The 8,704-nt window shown below is 35.1% G+C and overlaps 1 pseudogene; it reads left to right on the top strand.

Annotated features, from left to right (window-relative positions):
- The first annotated feature begins 5,148 nt into the window (after positions 1–5,148).
- LOC137770939 (SWI/SNF-related matrix-associated actin-dependent regulator of chromatin subfamily E member 1 pseudogene) lies at positions 5,149–5,987 on the top strand (annotated as a pseudogene).
- The last annotated feature ends 2,717 nt before the right edge of the window (positions 5,988–8,704 follow it).

Here is an 8,704-nt window from a genome sequence, read left to right as displayed (position 1 = left end):
CAGATGGCCTATAAGCACGTGAAAAGTTATTTAACACCATTAGTTAGTAGGGAAATGGAAATTGAAATTACAGTGCAATACTAATTCACATTGACTAGGATGGTTATAATAAAAAACAGACAGTAACAAATGTTAGAGAGGATGTGGAGAAGTTAACACATACACTGCTGGTGTATCATACACTGCTGGTAGGAATGTAAAATGAGGTGATGACTTGGAAAACCTTTCTTCAAAATGTTAAATACAGAAATAACATGTGACCCCAACTGTATTCTCAAGTATGTGACCAAGCAAAATAAAAAATTATTCCACACAATACTTGAGCATGATAGTTCACAGAATTACTTATAATATCTAAGAAATAGAAACAAGACAAATGTCCATCAACTGATAAATGTCTAAACGTTAAGTGGTACATCCACACAATGGAATATATCACAAATAAAAAATGACAAAGTACTGATACATACTACAACATGGGTGAATCTTGAAAGTATTGTGATAAGTGAAAGAAACTAGTAACAAAACATTGTGTATTTTATAATTCCATTTAAATGAAATATCTAGAATAGGCAAATCTATAAAGACAGAAAGTAAACTCATAGTTCACTAGGGTTGGGGTGGTATTGGGAGGAAATGGGTGGTGACTGCTAAGAGATACAGGTTTTTTTTCTGGAATAATGAATATGTTCAAAACTTAGATGTAGTGATGGTTGCCTAAATCTATGACTGTACTAAACCCATGGAACAGTACCCTTTGAATGGCGCATTTTGTGGTATATGAATTGTATTTCAATAAAGATGTTAACAATTCATGGATAAATCTTAAATCTTTAATCTTCCATATTATGGTTGAAATCAATGCACTTAAGCTTGAGTAAATATAATATTAATATAATAACAATAATAATAATAATAAAATAGCCACCCTTTATTGACTGCTTGGTACAACAACCACGTGAGTATCAGGCAGCGATTTTAGTACATTAAGTCTGATTTTTAAGATGCTTAGCAGAATGGATAACATTAGTCAACATATTACAGATGAGCAAATGGAATGTCATATAGATTAAGTCAGGAGGTCACAGCTAATTATCTGATAAATGGTAGAGCCAGGATATAAAATCAGTATAAGGCCCGTGTACTTTCCTTGTTCCATCTGGCCTTGACAAATGCCTACAGCAATATTTCATAAAATGTATTTGCAGGATACTAGTGCCAATAATAGCTCTAGATTTTGTATTTTAAAAGGATTGCACGGTTAAGACTGAGAAACACGGATCCAAAAAAAAATTATAACATATTGTATTGAGAGTCTATAATAAAGACACTAATCTAATTCATTCTGTATAGATGAGCAAACGAGCCCATATTAAGACAAATGATTTTCCTAGCATTTCCTCATCTATGGCAGCACAAAAATTGCCTTTCGAATAGGTGGTTTATTCCACTATATCAGCCTTATATCAAGGGCAATGGCTTAGTTAGATTTGTGGAGTACAATATTATGTTTTTGGACAATTAGCAACATGATAACCACTCTCTTCAAAATGAGTTACTTCACCTCTTACTACATATTTACACGTTATTATGGTGCTGGCTTCACCCTATTCAAACAAAAATGATAAATTTTTTCTTGAATACCTTGTCAGGCATGCATGAATATAGGCAATCTCTAGCATTCTGATTCCATCAGGTAATGAGGAACTTTCATAACAAAGGCTAGAAAAGCCCTGGACTTGAGATCCTCTCTTGCCTACATAGAAAAATGAGGCTGGATATTTAACATGCACTCGTATGCCCAGTGAAATGTGCTAAGTATATGTCACTTATTTTTCCAAAATAAATGAATAAAATGTTTAAAACTTTAACTGTAAATCCAATGAAACACCTACCATTCCTTATTCCAATATTTCCTACTCATCACAGCTATATTAATCATTGAAGCCCAGTCTGACCAGTAATCAGTCACCTACTCAATAACCATGCATGGTTTTTCTATTGTCTGCAACACAAAATCCAAATCCCTTAGCCTGTCATTTATGATTTTTCCCAACAGATGGCCCCAGGCTTATTCACTATTCACACCTAATTTCCAGAAAACATCACAACTTGCTATTCTTCCAAATGAGACCCATACTTTATAATTGCTGGATCTTTGCTCATATTTTTTCCTATGCTCAAAATTCTTTGTTTTCCCCACTGCCTAGCAAAATTCGAATCACTTTTCATCCCAAAGGCAACTTCCATGATAAATTTGTTCTTAATTCCCAAATCAGAAATAAGTTGTACTTTTTCTGAATTCTTTGGAAAATTTTTTATAAAACTCATCTAATACATTTACACTCATAATCTTATTTTACTTTGCTAAAATCCAAGAGGAAAGAACTTACACTCAAGCCTCCACTATTATGCTACTGAAGAAACTGATGGTTAGAAAATAGCCCCAGGTGAAGCATATACCAAAGACCAGAAATTGGATTAAAAATAATTTAGCTAAATCCAAAGTGTGAGCTTTGCGATAATGATAGTAGGTGACTTTTATTTTTTTTTCTTTGTCATGCCAATTGTATTTTAGGCCTGTTCTCTTTACTTGTAAAAACAATTCTTTCTTGAAGCTCTTTATTTTCTGGCTCTGGGACCTGATTTTCCTCCCATATCATGTATATTCTTTCTCAGTTTCTTTTTCAAATTTTTTTTACCTCGTCTCAATCCCTAATTCTTGTAATGTCCCAACCTTGGACTCTTGCTCTTCTTTATTTATACTCACTGTGATAGTTTTAAATACTATCTATGTACTTGTGACTCGAAGATTTACATATCCAACTCCAATCTCTCTGCTGAGCTATGGACTAAAATATTCAACCACCTGCTCAGAACCTCCATTTGGATGTCTAATTTAAAGTTAAACTATTCAAAGGAGATCCTCTCTTTGTCTCCCCTATCAAAGTACATTCCTATACCTTCTCTCTTACCATATCACCAAACAGCATACAATCTGTCCAGTAGTTCAAACTGAAAACCAGCAATGAACCTTGATTCCTCTTTCTTTCACATTTACCATCAGTAAGTTCTGCTTGTACCATCACAGTGTCTCACCACTTCTTACCACCTAGATTCTTACTGGGTTTATCGAAGCCACAACAAAATCTTGCCTAGAACTTATCAAGTTTCTGTAAACAGGTCCTCTTCTTTCAATCCTGCTCCAGTACTGAAAAGCTTCCATCTTCCACTCACCACCATTCTCAACCTCTCTAAGCTGACCTGAACAGACTGAATCATCAGGCTCCCTTGTATTCTAGATTGCATTTGGTTTTGGCCAATGGTGAGTGTGTGGGTGGGGCAACAGCAGGAGTTAGGAACAAGACCTTTCCATGCAGAGTGACTTGAGGTTGACCAGTCCCTGAATTTAAGGTCTTAATTTTTATCAGACACTCCTCTTCACACAGCTCTTTCTTTCCCCATTTCACTAACTGCTCCACTCCTCTGTGCTTCTGGGTCCAGTAGTGGTAAAAGCTCCCAAGTATTGGCCCTATTTTATTGCTCTATAGTTTACTAATTTGTTGTCTTTATAAACAGTCCTTTTATTAAGCTTTCCACAAAGTAGCTAAATTAAGTGTGGCATTTGTGTCCAGCAAGAACTCCAGGTGATACACTACCTATGGCTTGTGCTATATATACACCATCTATGGCTTGTGCTATACATATCAACAATAATTATCTTTAAAAAAACAAAAAGTGAAATCATGAAATTATTTCCTCTTGAAGCTCTTCTGAGACTTTCTAGTAAGGTCCAAATCTCTAACCATGGCCCTTAAGGCTTCTATGAGCTGGCTCTGGCCATGACTCCAGGTTCATCTCCCACTCTCCCCACTTTGATTCATTTCTTTCCTGCTGTCTTGACTTTCCATTTTATTCCTCAAGCAAAAATATACCATACTGAGCTTATTTCTATCTCAGAGGCATTGCATCTTGCTAGTTCTTCCTGAAATGTTCCTCACACACAGGTGATCATTGCTTGCTTCTTCATTTTATTTAGGTATTACTTAGACAGGCCTTCTTAACTACCCTTTCAAAAACAGTCCCCCATTCATATTTAATATCTAGTTGTTTGCCTGACTTTATTTTTCTCCTAGAATTTATCTCTACCCAAAATTGTATTTTATAGTTATTTGTTTATTTGAATATTGTCTGTTTCATTCACTAGAAGTTTCACAATGTCAAGAATTTTATGTTTCTTAGTTACTGTTATATTCAGAGTAAGAAAACAGTGACCGGAATATACTAGTGCTATGAAAAAAAAGAATGATTTGAGTGCACGAATGAATGAATAAATGAGGTAGTCAGGTAGGTACTATTACAGTCACCACTTTACAGACAAGGAACTGAGAGTTAGCTAGAAAATTGCAAACCTGAGAATACTGAACTATTTTAATAAAGGTAAGAACTATGTATTAATACACGTTTTATTTCCCTTAAGCCCTGACACAGTGCTTGAACATGGCAATCTCTCAACTGATTTATGTTCACTAATGATGGAGGCTTTTTAAAGAAGAGCAATGTGGCAGCAACATGCAGACTGGCTTCTGGAAGGGAAGCTGGTTAGAAATTTATCTTAGTACTATGCATGTATTTCCATATAGTCTCAGACAACATAAATTGATCATTAAAAAGGTACTTTAATAAAGGCATCTATGATTATTATAGTCAAGTATGAAGGCTTTACATATGTTTATTTACAATTGTTTACCTAGTTTGTAGATTATCCAGGCTTTGCTTGCTACTTGTCTTTTGGAAGATCTGCTTTTTGGACATTTCATGGTTCATTAATAAATGTATCAAAGAGTTGATGTAGGAAAAAAAAACTATCAGAAATTCACTGCAGTCACTTTAAAATTTTTATTAGTAGCTCTGATACAAGCAAGTAACAGCATTTTAGAAATAAATGTGATATTATGTTATTTATGTAATATTATATTACCCTTGAATTCAGCTTTACAGCTATTTTGCAAACCTATACTGAATATATAATAGTTTATAATGTGATGTGTGGGAATTAAAAAATGTAGATATCAAACCCACTCTGTCTTATTGGTTAAGTAGTTAAGGAACACACATGAAGCAAGTAGATATCCAGTTCAAGACAAGATGCTATGCAAGCCCACAGGATATACTGGATTAAGTGCAAAAAGTCGTGCAGAAGCTGCTTTAGAGGAAGAAAGTTGACAGAGACAGTCTCGCATGGAGAAAGGAAAACCTTACATGAGCATTCAGCCTGCTGAAGATCCGATGATTATGATGATGGCTTTTCAATGAAGCAAACAGCCATAGCCCGTTTCCAGAGAAACCACCGCCTCATCCGTGAAATCCTAAGTGAGAGTGTGGTGCCAGACGTTCGGTCAGTTGTCATAACAGCTAGAATGCAGGTCCTCAAACGACAGGACCAGTCCTTAATGGTTCATCAGTGAAAACTAGAAGCTGAACTTCTTCAGATAGAGGAGTGACATCAAGAAAAGAAGGGGAAATGCCTGGAAAGCACAGATTCATTTAACAATGAACTTAAAAGCTTGTGTGGTTTGAAAGTAGAAGTGGATATGGAAAAAACTGCAGCTGAAATTGCACAGGCTGAGGAACAGGCTCACAAAAAGCAGGAAGAAAGGGAGAAAGAGGCAGCAGCGCAAGCTGAGCGCAGCCAGAGCAGTACTGTTCCTGAGGAGGAGCCAGCAGCTAATAAGACCGAAGAAAAGAAAGAAGACGAGAGTGTCCTGAAGGACACAGAGGAGACACTCCTTGAAGAAACGACAGAAAGCCAACAGAATGGTGAAGAAGGCATGTCTACTCCTGAGGACAAGGAGAGCGGGCAGGAGGGGGTGGACAGTCTGGCAGAGGAAGGGACCAGTGATAGTAACACGGGCTTGGAGAGCAAAAGTGTAACCGTGGAGGAGCCACCAACGGATCCCGTACCAGAAGATGGGAGAAAAGGATGAATATTGCCTTGTTTTATGTGTTCTAAATACTTTTTTTTAAATGAAAAAATGTTTTTTGAGTTAAAAAAAAAAATTTGCTTAGGTTCTCCAAGATCATCCTAATATGTTTTTCATGAATAATTTTGATTTGTTTTAACCAAATATTTACAACCATAGCATGTGACATTTATGTCTAGAGCAATGGAATTTTGTTGTGCTTTGCATGATTGTGAATTTGGTGATTCTGATACTCGTCTAGTTTCTACATTTTTTTTCCCTGAAAAATGAAGAAATAGCTACTAGTCCTTTTGTTACAATATTGTAAAACTACTTAGACCATGGTAATTCCATGAAATGAAGATACTTTCTAACCATAAAAACTTTAGGATAAAAAATATCATTAGAAAATTAAGGATTTTAGGAACTATGCTCTCAGGTTAAGAATAGACTGGGATTCCCAAATCTAAGTCTAGTGTGCAACATCAGAAAAATAATGAAGAATAGAAAAGCCTTCTTTCTTAAGGGTACATAATGCCTTCATATATTTCTTTTATGTAATTCTATATTCTTATGTTTGTCTCAATGTAAAAGAGCCTCTAAAACAATTTTAAGCATTATTGTTCTTGGTCGGTAAATTGCTACTAATCATTCTACCAAAGGACAGAGTTTCTATTTTGTACAATGTCTATTACATTAAGATGTTAAAAAATACCATTATTGTGAGATATTTAGTGAACACTAAACTTAAAGGAATTCTCTAAGACTAAGTCAAATGAAGAAAGATTAAAGATAAAGACAAATTTGAATTCAATGTCATAATACCAATAAACACAAATTAGGAAATTTAAGTTGATACAGGTTAGAATCTACAATGAAAATATTAATACAGCAAATAGAACAGTGTTTAAAAAAAACTACAGAAAAGAAAATCAGATAGAAACAACTTTTAAATATATTTTTTTATTTTAGGAAAGTTTAGGAGTTGCAGAAATATTAGACTCCTTATATACCTCACACTCAGGTTCTCTATTGTTGAAATTACCATTACATTTCTCACAACTAATGAAGCATTATTATTAACTAAGGTTGATATTTTATTCAAATTTCCTTAGTTTTTGCCTCATGTCCTTTCTCTGCTCCATGACTGCATCCAGGATATCACATTATATTTAGTTTCCTCAGGCTTCTCTAGATTATGAGAGTTTCTTAGACTTTCCTTTTTTATTTGATTACTTTGAGAGTTTTGAGGAGTAGTCATCAAGTATATCATAAAATGTCCTTCAGTTTGGGCTTGTTTTATGTTTTTCTCATGGTTCCACAGTGTTTATGGATTTGGTAAGGAAGACCAAAGATGTAAATTGCCATTCTCATCACATCATATCAAGGGTACATGCTATTAACATGACTTTATTCCTGATATTAATCTTTTTTTCCTGGCAGAGGTAGTGTTTGTTAGGTTTTTTTCCCACTTGAAACTTTTCTTCTTTCTTTCCATGATATACTCATTAGTAGGAAGTTACTACAGTTAACTCTTGAATAATGTGGGGATAAGAGCCGCTGGTCCTTAGCACAGTCGAAAATCTGCCTATAACTTACAGTTGGCCCTCTGTATTTGTGGTTCCTCCATATCAGCAGTTCCTCCTTATCTATGGTTCTGCATCCAAGAATTCAACCAACTTTGGATCGTGTAGAACCATAGTATTTACTATTGAAAAAAATCCATGTATAACTGGAATTGTGCAGTTCAAACCCTTGTTGATCAGGGTCACACATGAGGGGTGAGACTTTATCCTTCACCTCCTTGGGAAGACAGTAGCTACATAATTTATTTGTAAATCTTCTGCATTGGAGATTTGTCTCTCTTTCTCATGTATCTTTTTGTTTAATCATTTATTTACATCAGTCCAGCAAAAGGATGTTTATTTTATACTTTGGGCTAGAATCCAAATCTACCATATTTATTTTATTGCTCAAATTGGTCCAGTTTAGAACCATTGAGAGTTTTTTCAGTTGGTTCCTGTGACCTTTGACATATCCCCACTGTTTTGTTTTGTTTTTTTTTTGAGTATTGTCTTACATTTTGGCATGACAAAACACTCAGTGATTCATCTTGTATATTCCGTGCCTCTATATTCCCTTCCTTCAACTGGGAAAAGTTTTCAGAATTGTCTCCTTATGAATCCTTTTTCCCTAGATATTAAGCATTTGTTAAGATTCTGGATGGGTTTCAAGATGGCTATTCTCCCAATTTCCCAGCTAGCACCATCAAGGAATCCTTCTCATGTTCTCACCAGGAGAATTTGGTGGGTTCCTGGAGTAAAGGTATGAATAAGTGTGGAGCCCTCTTATGATTGCAGTCCCCAAGAGTTTCTCACTTTCAAGCTAGCCTGCACTCTGCCTCCAGCAGTTCCTCAAGATTACCATTTAAATGTTCCTACTAGTTTAAGGATTCTCATATTTTGTTCTCCAGGTAAGCAAATCTCTGGAGCTAAGTCTTTCTGGATGTGAATGTTTCTCTAAATTTGGGGGTTTCAGCTTGCCCTGTGATCTTTGTTCAATGATGGGTCAAAATATTATTGATTTTTAATATTTCTGGGTTTTTTATTATAAGGATGGGAGTTAGGAATTGATGCTGAAACCCAATCTCTGGAAATACTTATAACTCATACCATGACTGATCATTGACAAAATGTAGAATTCCTTAAATAATGAAATTAGTAATGTTATACTAATAGTCA

This window comes from Eschrichtius robustus, chromosome 10 (assembly GCF_028021215.1).
Source record: "Eschrichtius robustus isolate mEscRob2 chromosome 10, mEscRob2.pri, whole genome shotgun sequence".
NCBI classification, from domain to species: domain Eukaryota; kingdom Metazoa; phylum Chordata; class Mammalia; order Artiodactyla; family Eschrichtiidae; genus Eschrichtius; species Eschrichtius robustus.
This window is presented reverse-complemented; position numbering and strand designations above follow the sequence as displayed.